The sequence below is a fragment of the Gopherus evgoodei genome, chromosome 7, assembly GCF_007399415.2.
Source record: "Gopherus evgoodei ecotype Sinaloan lineage chromosome 7, rGopEvg1_v1.p, whole genome shotgun sequence".
Lineage (NCBI taxonomy): Eukaryota > Metazoa > Chordata > Testudines > Testudinidae > Gopherus > Gopherus evgoodei.
Window position 1 is genome coordinate 107,932,364 of NC_044328.1, and position 27,386 is coordinate 107,959,749.

General features: G+C 38.4%; 1 protein-coding gene across 1 annotated transcript in view; it reads right to left on the bottom strand.

The window, feature by feature from the left end:
* The window catches only part of EEFSEC (eukaryotic elongation factor, selenocysteine-tRNA specific), a 185,562-nt gene that overhangs the window by 81,564 nt on the left and 76,612 nt on the right, over window positions 1–27,386 (bottom strand). The window lies entirely within an intron of this gene.

Genomic DNA, 27,386 nt, shown 5'->3' on the forward strand with positions numbered 1-27,386 from the left:
TCTTAATATGTATTTGCACAGAGTCGAACACAGTGAGGTCGTAGAAGGTTCCAGAACAATACAAACAATAAAAGCACACTGCCAGGCAATCGTCTGCATTTATCTAATAATAAATATTAATGCACACATTCATGCATACCAGTGTACAAAGCTCCAAATCAGTTTGAAATAAAAATATACATTCAACCGGACTAACTGCAAAACAATTAATGTAAGCCATAGCTCTAGTTTTAAATATTAACATTTATTCTAACATGCACATGGACTGCTCTAGAACGCTGTGCAGGTAAGGCAGTTTGCAAGAGAATCTTATATTAACACATACGGGTAGCACTTGAAGACAGGCCCCTTTAAATAACCTCTGAAGGTTAACTGGAATCACTCTCAACTTAATTATAGAATATCCACATCCAAACTCTCTAACCAGATTTAGTCATGTAATAAATAAATAAATTATAATAGCAGCAATCATATTATCTTCTATCCAAGTTTTTGTGTGCGCGCGCACGCCCGCTTTAGTAAAGGTTCATCATTCTTCACAGCCTGTGTGAAGTATTATTACGTCGATTTGACAGCTGGGGAAACTGCGGCACAGAGAGGTTACATGATTTGCCGAAGGTCATGACAGGCCAATGGCAGAATCCAAAATGGAACACAAGTCACTATGGACCTTATTAGCGTTTGGAAAACCATTCACTTGTTCTGATTCCATCCCATGAACCAAGCACTTCACAATACTATCTCTCTAAGGTCCTCAAATTTCCATACTTGATTATGGTATATTTTACTTTTATATTAACACACACATGTATATGCATATTAATATATCATATTTAGTATTTTTAACATTGTTCAAGTTTTCCCCAAATCCACAATGAAAAGCTACAAAAGAAGGCAGTGAGACAAAGATTAGACTATGCACCTCTACCCCGATATAACACAAATTTGGATATAACGCAGTAAAACAGTGCTGGGGGGGGGGAGCTGTGCACTCTGGTGGATCAAAGCAAGTTCGATATAATGCAGTTTCACCTATAACGCGGTAAGCTTTTTGGATCCCGAGGACAGCGTTATATCAGGGTAGAGGTGTATTTGGAAATAAATGTTTCTTCAACAAATATATGAAGATGCTCACTCCAAGAGTTTAATGCAAAAAGGTGCTGGAAGTTCCAGATTAAACGCTGCAGCTAAGAGTTTCTTGAGTCTACAGCTTTAGCCCTCACATTAAAGAAGACATCCCTAGAAACATTTCTGAGAAATAAACGGTGGAGTTAGTTTTATTAAAAACATATTTCAAGTCATCTACCGCTGGGGGTGTTCCCCTTTACTCAGCTGATAACACCATCGTACTCACTGACATTCACACACAAAGGGGCTATCCCACTCACTGAGGGTTTTCCCTGAAATTATTAGAGGACACTAGTATCAGAGGGGTAGCTGTGTTAGTCTGGATCTGTAAAAGCAGCAAAGAATCCTGTGGCACCTTATAGACTAACAGACGTTTTGGAGCATGAGCTTTTGTGGGTGAATACCCACTTCGTTGGATGCATGCATCTGAGAAAGTGGGTATTCACTCACGAAAGCTATGCTCCAAAACGTCTGTTAGAGGACACTATATCCCTTTATGTTTTAGTTGTTACTGATGTCCTCCACTGCTAATGAGCCACTGAACCACTGCCACCTATGTCTCAGAGGTAGCTTCTTTTTTTTTCTGGTTTTAAGATTGACCGACAGGAGTGGACACTCAGACAATGTTCAGTGGATTTCATTTAATGTCTAGTACTTAGCACAAACTCCAAAGTGCCTAAAAGAGAGGTCACTTCTGCAAATGTGTCTAACAGTCTGTATTGCAAGAGTGCAACAGGTGAAAGCTACTTCCATAAAACCACTCAAAGAGCAAAAATCTTCCAGACAGCGTACCAGACTGTGCAGTGACAACGAGAATCCATTCCTACATTTGAAATCTATACAAAGTATCTGTCTAGCCACTATCAGAAGCAATCAATCATTCTTATGGGTCATCTATACTGCTCCATACAACAACAAAAAAAGTTACTTTTTTTTTTCAGTTGAGTGAACAGGCAATGCTAAGAGTGAGAAGATTTTTCAAAACCAAAAGGAAAATAGAAACAATTCCCCATCACACCAAGACCTCATCAGTTAGCAAAGTGAACTGAGCAAACCCAGTCCTTCTAAGTCCCAGTCCATAGGCTGGGTTTCAATCTCAATCTTAGACTGGCAGCTAATCTTGTCTGGTGTCCTTATTAATTGTTTACTTCTATTGGAAAGTGCTGAGTAGAATAAAGAGGGCTGCGGGCATGGCAGAAGAGAAGGAAGAATGACTCACATAGAGGAAAAGGGGAACTGTAGAAACTCAGACCAAAATAATGGAAAAGATGCAAGTCCTACGGCCCTAATTTTGTTTGGTCAAAATCTTCAGCTGCTGGGAAATAATGATCCTCTTAAAATAGGTCAGTCATGAATGAAAAAAAGAAATATTAGGATACTATTCCTTTTTAAACAAAGCAAAAACAGAAAAAAATATAGCAGACAAGCTATTGGGAACCACCTAAATTATGTATCATCTCACTCTTGGTTGGAGACATATTCATACACAGAAAGGCCATTTGCAAGCTGCATGAAGATTAATATTGTTTGGGTGCACTGGATGCCTGGCTTCTAATCAAAAACAAAAGTAACAGCCCTTTTCAGAGTAGGAAACGTCATTGTTGCAGCCCTTTTCAAATCAAATGTCATATATATGCCTGTGTGTTTCACTGTACTACAAAGGATGTGACAGGGAAGAGAGATCAGAGTACAAATATAAGTGAGAAACCCCTTCATTAAAAAGGCTAATGATCTTAACTGCTGTTTGCTGGAAACACTGTAAGTAGTGATATCAAAGCCCATGCTAAGCTCAACCCACTATTTTGCTTTCAAACATTTTTTGCACAAGTCGTGCATAGTATCCCTTCAGCCAAGCACCCCAGACAATGCTATCTATCTAGCTGGGCTAACAGGAGAAGACCTAGCAATTATCTTCTATATCCTTCACTTATACCCTTGATAAGCTTTCACCAATCCCCCATCATTCCTGGCTGCTATCTGTACCCTCCTTTTTCCCTTACCCACCATCTCCCTCTTGTTTCCACCACAATCCTATTTACAGCACAAATGCCAAGGACAAGTAATGGTGGGAAAGATGGGCAGCAATGTATACAGTTACTGTCAGTTAAAACACAAAATGGTTTTTGAAGATGTAAGTTCAGAGCAACGAGTCCACATCACAGAATTTGAAAATAGCACCTCATGTTACCAATTCATACTACCTTGGAAAGAAAAAGTCCTTCAATCTCTCATGTGGCAGCACATTTAGAAGGCTTACTGTCTTTTACAGCAGTGGACAGAGAGAATGGACTTAAAAGAGCTAACCTGGTATTCTTCTATCCCTTTCATTTCCTATGTTCCTCGACACAAAAATAGCAACTGAAGCTTGTAAAGAGAATCATAACTGCACAAATGTATGCACTGAAGTCATGATACATTAGAATCTTCTTCATTGTTTTATGAAGAACATTCAGATTTTAAATATCCCATCTTTAAAAAAAAAACTTAAGCATTTAAAAGGACATTGACTAGGACTTTTTGTGTATTTTTTTCAGTCTTTGTAAAACTCTTACAAGTTCATCATCAGAAGCATCTTGCAGGGGATTCCAAGTAGCACAGAAAAAATATAGAATAAAAATTGCAGGAGTGGGAAAAGATTACTATTTGCCTCTGTGTACGTAAACTATATTAACTTTAGATTAGATATATATATTGAGACAGAGCTCCGACCTTGTCCCCGTGGGTCCCACGCTTCTAGGTGGAATATGCTAGCCTCAGTGGCTCACTGCAACCCTCCATGTAGCCCTTCTCTCTCTAGGGCCAGGGTTACAGTCTACTGAGCCCCTTTCATTATAAGCCAGCAAGGAGGTTGGTGAGAAAACTCTCACAGTCTCTGTTGTCCCTAGAGGCTTATTTCACAACAATTTAGCCTCCCGTCCTAACAGGGCCTGACTTCCCCTCCCAGGAGGTGTTTCTGTAGCGGCAGGTTGGGGGAACCTGGGCCCGCCCTCTACTCCGGGTTCCGGACCAGGGACCCTAATGGCAGCAGCTGCTGGCAGCCGACCTTTCACTGCCAGAGTTGCTACATTTCCAGGGGCCACTTCCTCATAGCTCTCTAGCTTCTCTCTTCTTCACCCTTACCTTAGGTCTTGAGGGTGTCTTCATTAACCAGCCCTTCAGTCTCACTTTGTCTCCTTTGGCTCCCTGGCTCTCTTCAGCCTGACTGGAGTGAGCCCTTTTATAGTATCAAAAAGGGCCTTAATTAGAGTCAGGTGTTCACATTATCTTAATGGCCTCACTTGACTCTTTGCAGGTTAACTGGAGTCAGGTGTTCTCATTAGCTTGGAGCAGCCCCTGCTCTGGTCAGTCAGGGACCAGAAAACTGCTAATCCAGTGGCCAGTATATCTGCCTATTACTACTTTGTTGTACCCAACTGGCCTGGGTCTATCACAATATGTATTAACACACATACTCTATATATTATACATACACCCCAAATAAACTTAAATGCTTAGGCGTAAAATGCCTGACATTCAGAAAAATAAGTATTTCATTAAAAGAAGCAGAAGAAAGAGGTTTTTGTAATTCTTCTTTTATGAGATATATATAATATTTTCAAATTATTTTCCATTAGATCAGCAGTTCTCAAATTCTGGTCTGCAGTGAATTGGCTAGTCATATAGCCCTGGCTCCTCCTCTCTATTTCCAAATGTTACATTAGATTAAAAAGCTAAAATTACATTAAATACTTACTGGTACTTTTCAATTTAAGCAATTGCTGTAATTGCTATAACTATGTTTGAGAATCTCTGCATTAGATTATATACAATGGAGTAATTTTCAAACTGTTCCCAGAAGTTTTAACAGTATGGCTCCCATTAATCCATTTGCTGCTTGTCCTCTTCTCTGGTTTCTGTGCTATAATGGAAATATTATTTTATTGGAAAGTTAGCATCTCACATTGATAGACCAGGTATGTAGAGTAGTCTGGTAGGTGGTTTAAGCCATCACACCCCTCCATGTGCTTGGTACTTACCCTTACATTTTCTCCATTTATCTACTCTCACATACAAGGTTCTTATTTGTGTACCTGAGGCCAACAGTTAAGTCAATGATATCGCACGCCTAAAACTGTGTCCGTAGCTTTACCTCCTAAAGTTCTCTTCTTGTTGGTATGGGGTACACAGTAAATGGATCATAAAGGGGAGAACCTTAACTGAGCATAGCATCTCTGTCAGCTGGGCTCCAACAGTGAAAGAACAGAGCACATGGGGAATGGTTTCTCGCAAAAAATGGTTTCTGTTTAGTGATGAGGAGAACTAGAATTACATCTCATTCTAAAGGTCAGATAGAGAAACTGGGAGAAAAGTGAATCAGTAAGTTGATCTGGATCAAGTAACAAGGCAAAGGAGCTTTAAATCATTATTTCCTGTTGCCTGGGCAGAGCATAAATATCAATAAAGTATTTTGCTCTATCTCACTCTTCTTCCATTTAGCTTGGGTAGGCAGCAAAAATTACAAATTTATATCTAAATTTGATAGCCAGCACATTGCCGCAGGAGTGAGCGGATGAATGTCCTTCAAGCTGCCAGCAAAAGAATGAATGGGACATTCAGATATGATGTGCTCTATGGTTTGTGCCTGGTGATTACAGCCACATACAGGTGTTTGCCTTATTATCCATTTAAAGAGGATTTGTCCACATCTCCCATGAGATGTCCTAATGCAATTCAATCTGCACCAGTCTTTCTGACATAAACCAAAACCCGGTGGTTCCTCAATAGGATCAACAATGAGCTGCTTGTTTTGAGCAGTCAGAGTGTTCCATGTGATTCTCCACTGAGTCTCAGCATCAAAGTTGGGTGTAAGGATCTTGATACGGTTCCATAGAGAGCTGCAGGATTTTAATCTTGTCTTTGGTGGGTTCTGCAGGTCATGGTGCAGTGGGATTCTCATATTTGCATTGACATGATTAAGAAAGCAACATGTGATTCGTAAGAAAGCCCCATGATGTTTCGGCCAATCTTCTAAAAAGCATGACACAAGACCTGACCTTATCACAGGTGTTCTTGAGGTATTGTCAAGAGGTCAAACTGCAGTCCAGGGTTAAGGCCAAAATACTCTGGATTAGCTTCGTTGCTGATGCTCTCACCACAGAACTGCACATCGAGTTTGATATTAGACATTTTATTGTTTACATGGAAAGCAGTTAGCATTGGGTTTTTTTGGATTAGGCCTAAGTTTCCAACACTGGAAATAATCAGCCATTGTGCTAGATCCCACGTTAGGTTGCAGCTGATGGTATGGAGGCTTGTATGCTGAACAGCTAGGACAATATCATCCGCATACATGGATTTCTTTGACTCCACTGCTGGTATATCTACAGTGTATAGATTAAAAAGTACTGGAGCCAGGACAGTGCCGTAAAGGATGCCTGAGTTAAGAGTTCTTGGTCTACTGATCTGGCCATTAAGGTGTACCTTAAAGCACTGGTCCCCAGTCATTGCCGCCAAGAGATGGCATCTCACTCTGACATGGACTGACAGACACATTCTTCGGTAGCTTAAAAATACTCTAACATTGTTTTGTTCAGGGATCGCAGTGAGTGGCTAAATCTCACCTCTCTGTTTTGTCTGGCCCTTAAAATACAAACCTGGAAAGGACCTGACAGGCACTTAAGATTGGGATTTTGTTTTCCTAACATATATTCAGTTTCCCTACACAACGGATCTCCAGAAATTATAATATAGCTCTAAACTTTTACATATTGTGCTGGGGTTTATTACCACAGAAATTATGAAAAGAAAAGATCTATTAGAGCTTCCAGTCCACCTTTCGACAAAGGAGATTGCATCATACATTTTGGAGTATTTTATCCAGCCTCCAGTGGTTTTAAAGTCCTGAGCAATAGAACTTTGAATCATAAATTGCAGCCAACTTCTTGCAAAAATCAATGGAATTTGTTTGGGATTTTATTTGTTTTTTCTATTCTCAACTTTAAATCTTTACAAAAAGCATGATATGTTTTTAAGAAACTTCAGCCTCATGATCTTCATGACAAAATCAGAGAGAAGAGAAGTTGGGGGAAAAGGACAGTTCAATAGGTCCAATAAGTGGAAAGTTATTTTAATAGTCTCCCCTGGAATTCTAGATCTGTAGAAACATCAAGAAAAGGAACAATATTGGGTGTAACTTTAAAGTTAGCCTTTGCTGCATGCAAACAATATCTGTAAACATGGTTAACTTGGATACCATTATAATTGTTACTACAAACTTAGCTCACAAGGTCATTCACATTTTGTTTCTAAATGGTGGCACAGAGGGACTGATTGTATCTCTCACTTTGTAAATTAACACACATGTATTGAAATTTTACATCCCTTACAAAGAATGGAGATTTTTTTTTTTTTAATTTAGATTATCCCATTAACATTCCTAAAGCGTTATGTACAGGTTTATAAAGGGGGTTAAAAAAGGGGATTGGAGGAAACCCATGAAACATATAAATAAAAAACCCAAGGCAGAGAAACATTAAAAGCACCCAGACTGTTCAGCCCTTAAGATAAACAAATGTGTTCAATATAAGAAAAGAACCTGTTATTTGAAGACCAAAGGAAAAGCCCACTAAGATTCTCAAAGTAGTTTAACTAGAGACTAATAGGAAACAGGATAAAAAAAAAATCCACTAATGACTTTTTCCCCTGATGTCAGAGCTTCTTTTCCTTTATTTATCCAACTTTCATTAAGTTATCAGTGTTCCATATGTCATAGCTCTTAGCTTCTCTAGATAAGAACCACAGCATCCTGCTATCTCCCAGTGCTGTGACTGCATCTTACTGATACTACAGATATAGCAACCCAACCCTCCTGTAACACTGGTGGAACCACAGAAGATACAGTAAATAATAAATACTAATACATCAGATAAAAATCGCTGGGTTATAAAAATACCTAAAGTTCCTATGTATAAGAGTTAAAAACTACAGAAAGAAGATACCAATTTAAAGCCCTGGGCTCCAACCAAGGGTGGAGTAAGGAACAGGCACTAAAGACCCGTGCCTAGAGCAGCAGCAGCTCCTGGAGCTATCGGTTTACATGCAAATCTGAGTTTTGTTTTGTTTTTTAAATGAGGGGAGGAGGAAAATTTTGAAGATTTTCGGCACTTAACTCCATGGGAGTTAGGGTTCTAGAGACCTTTAAAAATCTGACCCTAAATTCATAGTCCTCATGGTGACGAAGAAAAAGTTTGAAAATGTGACAAGAAACAATGTCTGCCTGAATCTACAGACAATCTGAAACAATATCCTTGAGAAGTGAAAATTGTGCTATGCATCTCAATGGGTGTTTAAACCAAGAATCTCTGCTGTGGGGGACACTGACAACACCATCCCTGCAGAGGATTGCATGTGTGGATGGAGGAGAGGAATGCATGAAGACCCTTCAACCAAGCACATCCACGCCAGTTGTTGGGGTAAGTCCCAGAGGATCCCACTACCATTGCCTCTTTGGAAGAGGAGGGGCCCTCTGCCACCACCATCCCAAGTAGGGCAGATGCAGGAAAAAGCTTCTGCCATCAACCTGTCGTCAGACCTCATCACAAGCTCTGTAACAGGAGCAGCATTCATGACCGCACTGTACATGCTGAATATTCAACATAAATAGCAAAAACTAGACTAAATGTAGATAACGTTCTCAAAAGTAATGTGAAAAGGGACATTTAAAAACCCACACAATGCATACTTAGCCTGTTGAACTCACTGACAAGAGTTTAAAAAGTTAAAAATGGTTTGACAATTAAAAGATAGGAAAACATCCACCATTATGGGTTTAACATTTTATAACGAATGTAAATATTCATGCGTTAGGGCATAAACCAACCACTAACTGACAGGAATTAGGATAAAATTTCCCCTTTGGGTAGGAAATTTCCATTGTGTAGTCTCTATGGCCTTCCTCTGAAGCATGTGGAATGGGTCACTAGTGGACACAGATTGCCAGACTAGATGAACCACTTGTGTGATCTGGTAATTTCTATTTTCCTGTGAACTCTTGTCTAATTTCAAATACCGCATCTAATTTAAACTCTGATCACTTAACCAAATCCAGAACTGTATCTACCTTTAACCAGATCATTTCCTCAATCCTTCTCTAAACCTAAGATATCTGAGTTTCTCTCCTTTGGGACTAGACATGATAATTTATGGATATCAGAGAAAATTTCTACAGATCCACAAATGATGATGCCATTTAGCAACAAAGACAAACAGTTCCTGGTTGAAGGCATCAAGGGACACCTGGAGCATAAATTCATGGGTGAGTCAGTCAGGCCATCCAAAAAATCATTAAGTTGGCTTAAAAATGTGAGCTATTTTTAAAAAAAATGAAAATTGGGCTTTTATTTACCTTCCATTTTTGAGCTTTTCAGGTTCACATTTTCAAAAAAATGAAACAAAAAACAACAACGGCCCCTCCCAAAAGGTGAGATTCTTACAACCACACAATTCACCTGATTAGCGATTTAAGAAAAGTACACAACTTGCAATAAAATCACAAGAGTTGATAAGACTATTTATAATACAACCACGATGTGATATAATCTCTTTCCCCAGAACCTAGATCAGAGAAGGCCATCTCTTCTCAGATAATCAAGGACAAAATGGCAGATGGGACCTACTACACATTGGAGAGGTTATGATTGTGCTGATGTGCCTCGATAACACTTACTTTGTCTTCAGCTACCACGTATGTGGAGTGGGGTAGAGAATATAATTGTGGATAAACTGTTGTCTGTCCATTGTGAACTACAGGTAAACGGGCAGAAATAAGAAGGGAAGAGTTTCTAGCGTTCAGTAGTGTCACATTATGATTGCAGTGCTGTCAGTGTAATCCTATACCATAAAATCTTTTAGGGAACTCCCCTCTTTTGATCAGATGTTTCAGATCCTGACAGCCCACATTGCAATAGTGGGATAAAACAGCTGACAGACTGCACAGCATTAAAGGAGTTAGCTAAAATTCCCTTATCACCAGCACAGAATCATCTTTAAAAAAAAAAGAAAGAAAGCAATCTGTCCAATAAGCTAAATGCATGTCACTGATCTCACTTTAATGCTGCTCTGCTTTAAAGGTGTAGTTTCTGTTTAATGTCTGCATATGCTGTATTCATACACACCATATCATCGTACATACAGTGCTACACAAGTATAAATACATATACCTCTACCTTGATATAATGCTGCCTTGAGAGCCAAAAAATCATACCGAGTTACAGGTGAACCCGCGTTATATTGAACTTGCTTTGATCCACCGGAGTGCGCAGCTCCACCCCCCCGGAGCGCTGCTTTACCGTGTTATATCCAAATTTGTGTTATATCGGGTCGCTTTATATCGAGGTAGAGGGGTATTTCATAAAAACTACATAAAAAACATTCAGGTCACAAAGTCAAACACTCAAAAATTAGAAAATGCCAGAATTACGGTTGCCCAACCAACTTTAATTCACCCATTGTGTGCAGACATTATGATACAGTCTTTAATTACACAATCACGTAATTTTCCAATAGAACCCCTGCCTCCTCCAGTACACCAGATGGATGGTGTTCATTGAACGGGCAGCTACTAAATATTTACTTTTATTTTCAGTAATCAATGTGTGGACCCATTCATTATTTACTGCACATCATTCAAAACCCTATACTGAATTATTAATTTCCTCATGGGCTTTTCTAGGATGCTCTTATTATACTTAGTTCTTTACAATCTCTAATGAATTAGCCTTCCCAACACCACTGTGAAGTGAGGTGATATTATCCCCATTTTATACATGGGGAACTGAGGCACAGAGAGTACAGGCAAAATTGTCAAAAGTATCAATTAATATTGGGCTCCCCATCTGAGAAGCCTAAAGCCTGATTTTCAGAGTACATACCATTTTACATGTTCACAGCAGAGCTCCCACTGACCTCAGCTGCAGTTGAGAATGCTCAGCACTTCTGCAAATGAGATCCTAGATGTCTCTGAATGGATATCCATAAAATGAGGAACATTCAGTTAAACCAAATTATCTTGCCTAACTGGAGAATCCAGTTCTCCAGACAAGTATTTAACTGCCTCAGTCCTGAGGTCATCCTCTCTCTTCCACCAATCCCCTCATTCATTATATACGTTCCAACTCTTTTTTTTTTTAAATCTAATTTCCTACTTTTTTTCAAAACCAATTGGAAAAAAAAGCCAACCTATGGAACTAACCACCCACATAGGTCATCAGCAGGGTTCGGATCTTTAGATCCAACAGCATAGTACTCTACCACTTGAGCTAAGAGTAACTGTTAGCAGTAGAAGGATGTTATCTTCTATGTGGACTTGCCACTAAAGAGGGATGGAAACAAATACTTTGCCAGTGGGTGTCAAAACTATTTGGTAGACAGCAACTGAATGCTGACACCTAGGAATAATGAATTCCATTCCAAGTTCTATAGGTAAGCGTGTTCTAATGGTTACAGATTCTTCTTCTCTTGCCCCGTTCTACTCCTATCTTCCACTCCCCACCTGCTGCTGGCATCCTCCCCACCTGACTCCTGCCCCTCTGCTCCCCAACCTGGCTTCTGCCTTCTCTCACTGCTCCAGCCTCTCATACCTCTCTTGCTCTGATCCACGTCCCCATCTTCTAAATCCTGCTCCTGTACCCTCTTCCCTCCCCAGTTCCTACTCATCCCCTGCATTCTCTTTTCCTCACATCCTCTGTTTCCTTCTCTTCCTTCTCCATGTTGCCTGGGCATCTGCAGGGGAGGTACTGAGAACATAGGAGAGTAAGTGTCCCTGCTCTCAGTTCTGGTGCCTGGTGACAAAGCAACGTCTAGCAGAACCATGCTGAAGCCTGTACCATTGCTCTGTGGGGACAGGGTGTGCAAAGTCTGATCAGTACACAGAAGTTGGGAAGGGATGATGCATACTCAGTGCAGACAGAATCTTTGTAGAATTTCTCTCTCAAACTTTAACTCTCCGCTGATCACATGTGAAGTGAGATTTTTCAGAGCCTTGTTGGTTGGCCAAATTTAGGCAGATTTTCATGGGGACAGCAAAAGGCACATCCCTGACAGTAAGATCTTCCCCATCTGTCAAATTCCTCATCATTGTTCTAAAGCACAGAAGCACTAGAATTTCTCAACTAAATGACTGTAAAAATGCTTTTTAAAATGGATTAAACATTTTCCCTTAAATTGTTATTGAACAGCTAAACCATTTCAGGTGAAAAAAATTCACTCTGACACACACACCCAGCATGGAAAATTTCAGCCCAGAGTCTTATAATAGAAAATGTCAGGCAACCTTAAATATAAGCAGTGCTACTTTCACCACTATAATTTCTTTGTAATAGAATGCTTTGTTTTGATAATCTACAACATCAGTAAAAGCAGCTGAGAATAGTATTTTTTAAAGTAATGTATATAAATCCATTGTATTTAATGAGTGATCAATATGGAGAGTGTCTCGTACTCTGTATTTATTAGAGCTGTATTATAAATAAGCTTAACATTTAATACCAATTAAACCTCAATTTATCAAAATTGGTTTTCAAGCACATATTTCAAAATGTCCTTCCAAAACAACACAAAGCCAGTGCAGAATGGATGAGTAGAAAACAATGACCGTGGAATTTTGCTCTTCGAATGAAATAAACAGAATTCCTCTTTTTCAACTGGATATTGTTTTGGAACAATAACAGGACTTTCATCTGAAGACTTCAAAGTGATGTACAAAAGAATATATCACAGCAAACACAGGGTTGAAAGGTTTATAAAGAAGAACTCTTCAACATGGATTTTTTCCTCCTTCCTCTTTAAAGAAGATTTTTGTTTACTACCAGTTTTTGAAAAGAATCAAAGGGAGAAACTACAAGCTAAAGCGGTAAAACTTTTATGTGTAAGCAACATTTGGAGCTTTGTAAAAAAGATGGTTTAGGTAGGATATGTGACATGTAGCCCAACGTGAGTAATATTATATCTCAAATAAAAATCAGCCCATGAATATACATAATCCAAAAGGTAATTCTCCCAATCTCTGAAATGTAATGGAGCCACTCTAGATCACTGAGGCATGAATATTTACCATATTCAGGCTTTACTGCTCTCGATCTGGGTTCAATTTTGCAAATTAAAATGAGGGCTGTGTGGATAGAGAGATTAAAGAAGAGCATCCCAAAGCCTGCCTGTTTCCTTGGTGTGGTAGCAGTGATCTGGTTACCCTTCTGTTAGGTTATTTCTTTTTACTTAATGGAGTAGGTCAGAACCAATTGAGAGTGGAGAGAGGAGGTCATTATTAGGTCACAACCTTGGAGTTAAAGGCTCACCAAGGAAAAACAAACACAGAGGGAACATAAAGCTGCATTTAAAAATAAAATCTATAATGAAAAATAATATTTTCAGGTCTTTTCACTTCTATTTTGACAGGTCAAGGTTCTTGTGCTCATTTCTTCTTCCTGGGCCAAATTCCTCTATTCTTTCTTTAAAATAAACTTGCTATTAAAAGCTTTATATACATTAAAAAGAAAAAAATTCTGAATAATTACAGAGCAATCAGGTTGGCTTCTGTAGCTGTGACAAATGTTAACATTTATCAGTGGCATTTTGTATGCAATTTAACAAAATATTGAAAATATAAATACTACACAGCATTACAATACGATGCAGCATCAAATACAATATAAATTACTATGCATACAGGTAGACATCAATACATATCAGATTATACAGTGTTACATCTGTTATATTCTTTCTGCTAATTCCAGCTAAACCAAATGCTAGGTCTTTGCTAACTTAAAGTACTGGAAAAAGGCATCAAGAACTATTTATGGAAATGTATACTTTGCGCAATAAACACTGCTAGTTTATGGAAGTAAAAACAATTGGTATACAAAATCTTCCTTTATAGCTGTTTGCTTCTGAGTGATTTTTTTTTCAAGTGGCAAACTTTGAAGAATTGGATTGGAAAGTAAATTTTTCATCTGAGTAAGTAGTGATGTTCACGATTAGGAGATCATATAATGCAGATGGTGTAAATTAGCCATCTTTAAAATCTAGGCAGCAGAGCATGGAGTAAAGAACAAATGAATTTATCCCCTACCATCACTGCAAATACTTAACTGTAGAAAGTGCATGGAAGAACTGGAACAAAGTTTGACATAGCAACAAAAACAATTTACAAACGCACACACACCTGGTGGAAAAAATAGTCAGGCTTACAGTAGTAATTTTGCGTGATTGCACGCACATGGAGGTGCGGGGAAGAAAGCAACATATTCTGGGTAAAGAAGAAATAATAAGCTGCAATCTATAAAAACGCTGGAAACAGCTGAAAGTGAAAATGTAATATTCATCTGCTAACAAAAACAGCATTTACCAGGGGGAGGCAGAATGTGATATCTTACGAAATACAACAAATTCACACTTTTTTGCCTGCGACTTACATCCTGGTACCAAAGGGTTACTGTGCTTTGAAAACCCTCAACAGCAGCCTTAGTAAACGTTTAATATTTTTCTTTCTGCTTTCTTAAAGGCCCCAGATGTGCTCTTGCAGATCAAAAGAGACCAACTTATAAAGTTAAACAAAATCAAGGGCTTTTGTTCCGAGGCATCGTTGCTGAACTAATTATTCCTGGATGTTGTTTAATGAAATAGTGGTGCCATATATTAAAACAGTTAACAGGATGAGTTGCATGAGTTATAGGAAAGGTCTGATCTGGGATTATAAATTTAACTTTTTCTTCAAAGGAGATGAAATAAACTGCTCACAACTCCCCAGCACTTTCTGTCACTGGAAGACTAAAATAAAGGCACCAAAATGTATGAAAGCTGGAACATAATTCTACATTTTTACCTTTCCCATTGATGATAGAGAATTAAAGAGGGGGAAATTCATAAACTCACAAGATTTCTTCCCCTGACTCAAAGACCTTTTGCTTTGGTTCCGCATCCCCCAAAACTGACAATCTCTCAAAATGTCATTACAAACATGAGTTAGAATGAATGAAGCTATGGAAAAGTGCTGGGAGAAAATGATTTCTTTTTACACTAAAGGATTAGAAAAAAAACTAGACAGGTTTTCTGTCCTCTTAAACAACCCACAGTACGTAATTATTGCCCTTATCAATAAGTATTTTTATTTTAATTATTCTATGAACAGATGGACAAGGAGTTACACATGCACAAAGTTTATTAGTACTGTTGGCTCTTTTAGAAAATATAGCAATGCTGAACCAAACATTTTTTAGCTGAATTATTTTTGTGAAACGTTTTTATTCTGCCAGGTTTACATGACAGACAAAAAGAAAGCCACTAGAGTTCTCCCAGGGACTTCTAAAGATAGGAAGGGAACTGTTTAAAATGATGGCTTTCATGTACCCAACGATAAACACTTCACCTCCCCAGTTGTTGTCTCTTCTGTGTTTGTTTTATACAGCCTGATACCAACCGACCCAACACTTGCCACGTAATTAACGGACCTAAAAGCTGGAGATGCATACACTGATCACACTACACTGGATTATCCCAAAATAAAAAGTTCAGGGGGTCTTGACCAAACTGCACCACAATTAAACTGTGACAGCTGCTATGAATTTGTGTAGACAGGGTCCACACTTTTACTGAGAGAGGTCTAACACACAAAAACCTACAGTAGCCTATGAGATCATAAAGGGTCACCTAACAATGTCAGGCTGTGTAACTGTATTGACTTGCTTGGAAGAAAAAATCCCCTCAGTTGTTTGCATAGGCTTTTTTGATTAATCCACTAAAATGGTCATCCCTCTCCCTGTCCCTCCATCCCCCCTCTCTCCAGTGAGCTGTGACTTCATTGCATCCAAAGTTATATCATATAGTGGGTAGAAAGCGTCCTTAAAAACTTAAAAATTAGTTTGAGTGTAAAATAAATAGTTCATGCTATGTTGCACAGCATGTACATTCTGCCCATTACAGGAGCAACATACAAACGCTAGATATGTAGCTTTACACTAGTATCTTAACACATCCTCTACTTGCCTAAATCTCTAAACAGTCATCAGAATAACAAATTCTTCCATCCTCATCTTTTTTTGTAATCCTGTTGATTTAATTTTTAAAGCCTCAATCTGACCAAGATTCAAACAAATCAGAGCTCTGGCCCACCTGCTTCAGTATACTCAATGTTCTGTGCAAGACAGCATGTTGCTTTCTTATTTAAAACAAAATCTGTCCTGTTTTCCAATATGAACAAAATGTTTTAAATTGAATTAAAATCCTTCTTCCCACTTTTTCATGTTACAATGATGGACAGAGGGTATTTAGAATTAAACTGACCAGAGAATACAATGTGTCATAGAATCAAAACAAATCAGAGATGGAAAACACCTATTACACCGCCTCATTCTGAAGAGGGAGTCAAATTCCATTTTGAATTATGATTGGTGGACCAAGGTATTTATTTAGGACTCCATACTTCACAGCAGAACTCTCACTGAGGGCAGAGAGAGGTTTGCAAAAAGATCAAGAGCAGAATATGGCCAAAATATGGGGGTGGGGGTGTTGTGCACAATAGTAACCACTATGCGCTAGGCGCTTTCCAAATGCTTAAGGTTGGCCCCTACTCCAAAGAGTTCTGAGGACGAAGCAGAAGAAAGAGACCTGGAAAAAGGGGAAAAACAGTAGGCAATTTAGATAAAATGTGCATACAAATCAACTTGATTCATTATAAATAGCAGAAGTGTGTCTTTAACAGAATAAATAACAGAACAACAGAAGTGGGCCTTTAAGAGGGACTTACAGGCAGACCGGGTAAGGATGTGCAAATAGACTCAGGGAGATCATACCATTGTTCAGGGGCTACCCTGAAGAAGTCATGAAGATCATTGTGTGGAAGTATGACAATGCGTGGATGAAGTTGAGAGCACTGACAGCGTGGAGAGCAGCACCAAACATGACAAGGAACAATAGGTAGGAGTGGCAGTATTAGGTAGAGTTTTAAAGTTGGTTTATGTAGATTCTAACATTCCGTCCCTTGTTATAACAAGAATATTTTTTTTGCCACTTGTTTCTCTCCTTTCCCTACCAATATCTCCACTATTCTTCCCTTTGTATTTCCTTGCAGCAGTTCCCAACTTTCCCCATCCAGTAGGCTTCACAACCATTCCCTTTTGCAGCATTCAATGATTAGGATTGAAATTGCTAACATTGACATTTCAAGTATTATAATTAGGCTTCTGTGTTAACATTCCAAAGAGATTGTGGGAGGGAGACCTGACATCTCCCAGAAACATTGCTTCAAGCTGTCCGCAGACTCAGACCTACAACATCACATCAGTTATAGCTTCACAACCAGTGACTTCTCTTTTTTTCAATGAAAGCTAAGATTGTGCAGAATCCAAATATGCCATGTAGGCCACTAAAATATATCACGTATGCTGAATCCAGTTCTCAGGACATCCATCACCTAACCAATACAGAACTGTTCCTTACTCAGTACACTTTCTAATCCCTTGGATGTTTAAAACTACCCTGGATAAAAGTGATGGAGCTTCCACCATACCTTTTAAGGTATCATTCCATGATCAAAAAGAACTAATTGCCAAGAAGTTTTTCAGTTTTCTCCCATTGTCAATAGCTATTACAATCCTAAACAGCTCCTCTCCCTTTGCTTATAAATTTGTCTGGTTTATGTACTTGAAAAATGATGCAAAATGCATGAACATTTGTCTTTTGATACATTACATGTGTTATAATTTTATGTACCTTGTTTTATGAAAATTATTCAGAAAAAATGTCTGGCACAACAAACATCCTACAAAGGCAGGCATATCTATGTAAGATGAGGTACAATACCAAAGACATCCAACTAGCTTTGCTCACTCTGACAATTACACTGAAGGAAACATAATATGAGAAAGTGCCTTTACAAAAAAAAGATAGCAATGACAAAAGGCAACAGCAAGCAATTGAAAGCTTGCAACACTACAGAACTAATGAATTATTAGTGTCTCTCTCTTACAGTAGCTACATATAACAGATCCCACTGCAGCAGCCATCATATCTCTGAACTTTTCCTCATTAGTTGAAACAGTTCTCTTCTCAACAACCAAAATAGCATTTGCTCTAGTCTTTGATAGTGGGGCTTATCTCAGTGCAAACCAATTCTGAAGACAGACTGCCCATCCAAAAGTAGCCTTTACATGCAGTAGCAAGACCACTGAATAACCCAACTAGAGTTTGATAAGTATTACTATTAAGGCTATTACTATTACTATATAATCACAGTAATATCTGGGTACACTTGCATGGCTTGAAATGAGGAACAGTTTTAATATAGGGGACTTGGCAATGTCATTTGGGAAAAAGTATTATATTATTGGAGACACTCACAAGGAAGTCAAGAGTGAATGTGGCTCACTCAAAAAAAATTTTTATATATATTTTTTTTAAATCAAGACTTAGGCCAGGTCTACACGAGGAACTTTTGCTGGCATAGCACAGTTGATTAGAGAAGTAATTTTTGGTGAAACTTCTATACCAGCAAAAGCCGTAGTGTGGCAAAGTCATACAAGCACAGAAGTGCTCTCGCCAGTATAGCTACTTTACTCACCAAACCAGTATAAACTATACCTTCGAAAGCATTTTTTGGCTAGTACAGTTGCGTCTAAACTAGAAGGGTTTTGCTGGCACAGCTACACTGTCAAAAATTGTAAGTGCAGACTAGGCCTTAGACAAACAGACAATTAAGAATGACTTTTGATTTGGCCAGAAAGCCATGTCTCCACAGCCTGCCCAAGTAGTCAGTTGCTCATACAAATAAGGAGATCTAACTTCAAGCCCCATCAGGATTAAAAGACAGATAAAAGTATGGAAGAAAAGGAACTAGTGTATATACTCTTTTCCTCACAGGACTTAATGAGTTCAACTGGGGAGGGAGAATTAATACAACTTTGTCAGAGTTTAATTAACTAAAATACCTGCTGTTAGTCACCTTACAAGTTATTCTCCAATCTTACTCAAAGGCAAAAGACAGTTGTGTGTGACTGGATGTTCCATGTTCTGTTCATACAGTCATCAAATATTACATCCAAAGGGAATGCAAACAAGAGTTGATACCTGTTTTTCTTCCTGAAAAATGTAGATACTACTTATTGCCTTCAGGGTTTTTTATTAAACTGGCATAAACAATACACAGTTCGGAAATAAACCCTTCATATTTTCTCCTTTTAAAAACATTTATTACTGTCAGATAACCCAAAAGATGTTAACACATTTAGCCAAAACATAGGATTTGCAAAACTCAACTAAACCATTATGTCTGGCATGCTGCCTAAGGCAAAGGTCAATACCTGTTGCTTCAGAGGAAGATACAACACCCCACTAATATACTTGAGCAATTGTGCAACAATGTAAATGGTGTGGTAGCTCTGATATTCAAATTGCATCCCTGAAGAATGGGATCCTATTGCTCTTACCTTAGCATAACTACAGATGTTACTGGTCATAAAAGAACATTCTTTTCTGATATCATGGTGATCAGCACTACAAAAAAAAATGAACCAGACAGATATAAATCCAGTCACACATTTCATTTTTTTGATGTTCTAACTTGAACCCATAAGGTGAAAAAAATTCAGAGTTTAAGCTCAAGCTTTGTTACTCTCAGTTTTGCTGGGGGTCTTCAATACATCAAGGGGTGAAAAAGTCATTCTGCACCTTTCAATTAAGAATGCCATAATGGAGCTTAGCATTATATTTGAATTTCCTGGCTCTTAAGAATTTCAGCACAAATTCTCTCAGCTAACCTAATGATCTTTGTGGTATAGTACACATTCAGCACAAGCCTTGTTTCTACAAGTCTTTGGCTCCATCTGCTGACTTTTAACATTAGAAATAATTGACAAGGGCTCAAAACATTAATAGTTTTTGGAACACATCAAACTTTTTTTTTTTACATCTTCCATATTTTTCTAAGTGATTTTCACAAAGTAAAACAACTTAACACACCGAGTGTGTGGTCTAATAACTGTCAAAAAAGGGCTGAAGGGTTGAAACAACAGTGAAACAAACAGTTTTAAAAGGGAGGTATTTGAGGAAGTTTAGGGAAGAATAGTGGGTAAATGGACCATACTTGGAAAGATGGTTGAAATCTGGCTTAAGTAACTGGTTTCTTACTGGCTCAATTTAATTCACAGAATCACCCCACAATTGAGTGCAAATGGCAACAGGACTGGAATTATAATAGGAGCCACAGATCCATACTGCAGTGCACTGGCAGGGCTTGATGGAGGGTACTTTACTCAACACCTGCCAACACTGGGTTCAGCTTTGGCCATTTTTCGCAAGCTCTCTGCTTCATGAAAACTACAACTTAACTATATTTATTGAAGACAAAGTTGTACAAATTGCTTTAGGGGCTCAGAAGCCCTAATATTTGTCTTCTCCAGCAGTGCAATATATTTTTCATTCCCACAGATTTCTGATCATTATCAGAGTGGTAGGAACTCAAACTAGATAGTATTTCCAAAGAAAAAGTACTACACAAGAAATACATTTAATGTGCCCATACATATAATAAGGGAGAAGCCTCTGACCCAAACTTTACTTTAGGTGCTTTCACAAACCTGAAAGGGAAAGTTTGTGAACTATTTTTACAGTATAAGTAAGAAACAGAACTTCAGTATAATACAGACCAACATTTTCTAACTTTGATGCCTGAAGTAAGGCAACTGAAACTAATATTAAATAGAAGTGGCCTGATTGTCAAGGTGCTGAGCTCTCACGACTGCCAGTGACTTGAATGGGGCAATCAGCAGCTCTCAAAATCAGGCCACTTTCATTTAAGGAGACTAATTTTATGCACCCAAGTTGGTAAATTTTGACCATACATTTTAAGTCTTTCTGCACCTTATATCTGTGCACTCTGAAAACACACTCCCATGATAATCTTTGAGGACACACGCACACACAAGAACACTTATACTGAATCATCTATGCAGGAATTGTTAAGATATGAGGGATCCCTATTCAACAAGCATCATGAATGACTTCTACATTGGGCTGCAAAAGTCTTAAAAGAGTGGTTTCCTTGGCACAGGTCCCCCTGGGGACCAAGAGGAGTTGGGTTTTTGTTGGGGGTGGGGGATAACTAAGATTAAACAGCATCTGATCCAGACCTTAACGTTCTCCCTTTCTTATCACAAAATAACCGTAAAGCTCATTACAGATTTGACAGAAAAGCGCTTTTGAAAGTAAAATACATAAAATCTCTTATAAGTAACATTACATAAAATGCATATTTTACTTTCTGGCACATATACAAAGGCACTGGATTGTAATTTTCTACACATTTCTTACAAAAATCCATAAAGGTTTTATAATCCACTTGTCATGCTAGATAATTGCTTGTGTTTTTTATAAACAGGTGAAATAATTTAAATAAAATATGAAATAATATAAATTCTGCAAAGAGGTTCACAAGACGTTGCTAGCTGTGCATAAAATCCAAAGAAACTAATCTGTGTTATTTCTCTTAAATGGGACATGCCCTTAAAATATTTATGAGTGAAAATGTTCTCAGATCAAATGGGTTCAGAAACACATTTATGCAAAGTTTCACTTGGAGAAAATTTCCATTATAATCTGATTTTGGATTTAAACAAACTTTTACATCAGCGAAAACCTTAAAATATAATCACACAAACCAATTTAATAATCTTTAATGTAATTTTCACAAATACAAAAAAAATTCACAAAAATAAACATGCATACTTTAATGCATCATGCACACTTTTGACTATTACTTCTAGGGCACAAATGTATTCTCTGTCAGAGTCTATCTAGTCCAGTGAAGTTAAAAAGCAGATGTTCGTGACATCATAACCACTGGAATGACATCAAATAGGGAGTTAAAACTTCACTGCAGATTGGAGCAGAAAGAATCTAGGCTGTAAGGGAGCATGATTTTGAAAAACAAAACCAAAAAGCAATAACCTAATGTTAAGACAGAGCAGATAAATACGCAAAATGCCACAGGATTTTAACACTGTGGTTCTAAAAGCAATGTTATATCAGACATAATGCATATCCTGGATGTTTTATGGTATGGACTAGAAGAGAGAGACCAGAGACAGCATGTGTGCGAATTAAGTGTTAATAGCAACACAACCTGAACCCCCTCCAAAAAACCTCACTTCTATTTTTTCCTTTTTACTCACTTCTGAATGGGCTTTTCTCTTCTTTTCAAAAAATGAATTAAAAACTAACATGTACTTTGTCCTTCTCTTAGTGTTTCTACTTGCATCCAACACCCTGGTATTTAGCACAGTATATTACTAAAATGTCCGTGGTCTGGCATCAGGAAAGTATTTTATATTCAATTTATTTGTCTGGGTTTATCTGCTGCTACCTCAACACGATCAGAAGTCCTCATCTCCTCAGCAAATTCATTTCCTTCTAAAAGTAACTTAATATCAAAAATAGAATAGGGTACTAATGGGACATCTGGAATCCCATCAACAGTTTCTGGTACTGAGCAGTTTTTGACAACCCTGGAATGGCATGTTAGTGTGAGACCCCAGGCCAACCTAAATTTTTGTATACATACAAAATCACTGGTACCTCCTCAGACAAGAACATAGCACTAAAGGGAGGAAAGACATGAGATACACGTTCTGACATATCTGAAGGCACATGGTTCTCTTTAAGGTTTCTTCTCCCTGGCACTGTTCTGTGCCATGCTCCAGGATATTCACTAGAAATTTTTTTTACACAAAACTCAGACTCCAATCCGTTTACATTAAAGTCTCTAGTGTTGCCTTGTGACAGGAGTGTTGTTTCACAGGAACAATTGGTTATTTCTTCTGGTCCTGGTAAAATACCATCTTCTTTCTATTTTCCTTTACACTCTTCATTCCTATGGTTTCTTTTTGAGTGGTTGTGGTATATTTGCAGATTCCCTGTGTTCTAAAGACTTTAATTTATTGACTGCTACTCTCTACAAGGACCAATCTCAACTGGAAAAGACTCTCCCCTTACTGTCTACTGAGAGCTTCATAGAATAAAATTTGATTGATTTGTAACAGTATATTTTCTTTTCCCATATCACTACTTAAGTAATCTGTTCTTGTCTCATGTACTAAGTACATATCGTACATCAGGACAAAAATCCACTTCCAGTGTTGCTCATTACACCAGGTATATCACACACACAACTCACTGGGCTCTCAAAAGAACATCAAAAAACCACAACTACTAGAGTGAAGAATCAGCAGGGACATAGTTTGAGCCCTACCAAATTCACAGCCATGAAAAACACATCATGGATCGTGAAATCTGGTCTTTTGTGTGCTTTTACCCTTATTGTACAGGATTTCACAGAGGAGACCAGCATTTCTCAAATTGGGGGTCCTGACCCAAAAGGGAGTTGCAGAGGGGGTCACAAGGTTATTTTAGGGTATTTGCAGTATTGCCACCCTTACTTCTGCACTACCCTCAGAATCTGGATGGCCACATAATGGCAGCTGTTGCCAGGCACCATCTCTGAAGGCGGCGCCTCACCAGCAGCAGCATAGAAGTACGGGTGGCAATACTATACCATGCCATTCTTACTTCTGCTCTGCTGCCTAGAGAGCTGAGTGGCCAGAGAGTGGTGGCTGCTGACTGAGTGCCCAGCAATGCAGGCAGCAGCGCAGAAGTAAGGGTGGCAATACCATACCATACCATCCTTACTTCTGCACTGCTGCAGGCAGTGGTTCTGTCTTCAGAGCTGGGCTCCCAGCCAGCAGCTGCCACTCTCCAGCTGCTCAGCTCTGAAGGCAGCGCTGTCACCAGCAGTAGTGCAGAAGTAAGGGTAGCAGTACCGTAACCCCCCCTACAATAACCATGCGACCCACCCACAATTCCTTTTTGGGTCAGGACCCCTACAATTACACCACCATAAAATGTCATGTTTAAATAGCTGAAATTATGAAATTTACAATTTTAAAAATCCTATGACCGTGAAATTGGGCCCTAGACATAGTTAAACAAATATCAGGCACCATAGTAAAAAAATTAGAGGTCCCAATGCCTTGTGAAAAATTTGTTTAGAGACCATCCTATTTCTATTTCATTTTTCTGTATCTGTCTTCCCCATTGAAAAATAAGTACTCCTGACATCTGCTTGTAAACAGAATCTTCGTTTTCAAAGAGATAATTTGTTCCTGTTGTTGATTTTCACCATGCATGCACAGCAAGCAGAAAGGTCGTCTCTTATACCATTCTCTTGCATTATCTATTGCATATCCTGTATTCAGAAGATATAAAAAAAATCAGGTGGACCCAGATTCTAAAAATGGGCCCACTTTGGTCCATCATTAAATATAAATATAAAATCAAAGGTGGGGCTACTACCAAGTCTGCAAAATTCACTAAATTTATATTACAAAATAAAGTAACTAACATATTTTGTCCTGGATAAAGGCTAGTTGGCCATATAAAGTGTTAGGCATTTATTCCTGTGACATCCCTTTCATTGGGGTAAGAAAGAAAATCTAACTTTCTTTTGTGGTATATGTTTCTACGCTAATTGTTGTGACTGTGAAGAGCTTGGGAGTTGGGAGTTTCAATTTCGGTCAGTTGTAATGGAAAATCTCTATCTAGGCATTTTATATAATGTTCATCTCTGTGTTATCTGGGCGAACTTGCATATTATGCCAATGGGTATTCTAAACACAGGCACTCTAGTATTGCTGCTTCTTTCCTTACATCACAAGGAGGTACTAATAATTATTAATACAGTAATGTTACAAAAATGCTGAGGTGAATAAATTAATCTTGCATATTATTCTGACAATACATGTCACTGTCACAGACAGAAGATGACATTCATGTGATGAGCTGGAGGAGACTTTGGAAACAAAGCTAGTTTTCATGCAAATTTACCTAGCAGTCACAAGAAAGAATAAAGTATATATGCCCCACTCTTATGGTCAAATACTAAAATTCATCTTAATAGCTCTGTCTGAGCAAGTAGAAGCCTCAGCATTTTGATGATATACTTTTCACCAATTCCCAGATGTGAGAAGAGCTTTACACTATGCAGGATCAAGGGTCAACCAAGCAAAATGCTGTCTGTATTGCTTTGATTTTTAACAGCATGATCAAATGAAGATTTCTATATGGATGACCAAGGAAGAACAAAAGTGACATTCTCTTCCCTTATTCTGGTTACTGAAATGTTACCAATGCCTTCAGCAGTTGAGCTTTACATATTAAAAACGTGATAGTAGCTCATTGCCCTACCAAACTCATTTGTATTAATGTTACAGCCACAGCAAGAATGTACTGTGAAAGATTCATTTAGCATATAGGTTACCTTTCCGATTACCATTTAACCATTTAAATAGGGTTTCTGCTCAAATGTTATGTGTACGTGCATGTGGGTCTGCTCTCAATTGAATTATACGGAGAACAATTGTACCTGATAAATAAAAAGCAGATCAAAAATAACATTTGGAAAGCAAAAATTTTTTTTTTTTAAAAAGCTAATGAACTGGCAGCAGTAATACTTAAGCAAACAAGCTTTGCAAACAGAAAACATATCTTTTGCTTTCTAGTTACCATGAAGTTTAAATTGAAGGCACTTTGATAGAAGCTTGCAGCTCTTGTAACAGTGCCCAACAGTTGATAACTAACATGGTTTCAATCTAATGCTGGATTGTGGTTTCCCCAGTCCCAAGAAAATGACACTTACTCATTTCCCCAGACAACAAGTTCAATCTCCCCTTTGAGTGGGGAAAAATCCATTAAATAAATTCAGTTGGTTCCTTCCTTGATGGCCTAGGAGCAGCAGCAGAGTGGGCCCAAACCATACATTTGCCAAGGGACAACGGGCATGTTAGATCGTCCAATAGATAGTTATATATACATGGAAATGGAGAGCAGTCCCACAGAAAGGACGTTTTGAATCCTCTGAAAACAGATTCTAGACAACTGGAGACAGAAGGTCTATGAACTACCTGACCAGAAAATCCTATACATCACTTACCAACAACTCCAGCTGCAGACTACAATGTCAGAACAAGTTCCACAATACTAGCAGAGCTAGGTGTATTTCAGGCAAGACGCAGTATCACCATCCTTGGCCCTTTCTCGCTCACACACATATACAAACAACTCTCCTAAAGTAACTCCAGTCTCATCTGAAACATTGCATGCCTAGGGGTTTTATTCCATGTTCAACTTGACATCTCCTAATATACCAGGTCTCTTATACCTTTCCCAAGCAGAGACCAACATACTGCCAAATTGTTTCAAGTTGCACACTGGTCTCATCAACATAAAAAAATGTCCACCAGAGATTAAGTTTAGATGATCCCATTTTTCATTTTCAACTGGAACATGAATAATTCTTTTATTATACTCTAAGAGGATAGAAGCATTGCCAAGATGAGGCACTTAAACTGGCGGTAAGGAAGGAATTCACATCTTCTGAATAACCCTTTCTGGCCAAGGGGCTTTGAAGGAGTTTATGTCCAGTCTTCCCTGGCTGGAACTAGGTACCGAGAATATGTATCACCTAAAAAAAGTACAAACTGAGTTTTCAAATTTAGCATTTGAGGAGTTAATTAAATGGCACTAGGCAAGCACTTTCCCCTCATAAAGGATCACATTAAACACATACAAGCTCCAAATATGTAACGTATGGTTTGTATTAGCAATGCTCAGGTTGGCTGCTCTCCCTCTGGCTTTCTTCCCTTCTCCTCTACCAAGCGAAGGGGGGTGGGGGGGGAGGAGGAGGAATGAACATTCTAATATACATCTAGCTCTCTCTCTTCTGTGTCTTTTCCCTGGTCCTGAATAAAATGAACCCTAAAAATCAGAGCCCTAACCTATCCAAATCACACCTGTTCTGTAAGAACACTTCATACAAACCACTGCCAATAGGAACAGAAATGCCGTACATTAGTTATTAGGTACAGATGTTGCAGAGAGCAGGCAAAAATATAGAGGTTTTCCAGTGCCTATTCAAAGTCCAAGGCATTAATTTAAAATTGTTCTTTCAAAAATTAAAGAGAGACTATAGGAATGGCAACTAAGTTAAGCCTGAAAAAAATGAACTGAAACGTCTGAGATATTAAGATTCAGATTCAGTAACATTAAATACATGTAAAAAATAGTGGAACTGATTTCTAAAGAAGCTGAGCACCTGCTGAATATGATTTGTGGGTGCTCAGCCCTTTTGAAAGATCATGCCAAATATATCTGAAGTGTCATTTGAAGGTCTTATGTTCAGGTCC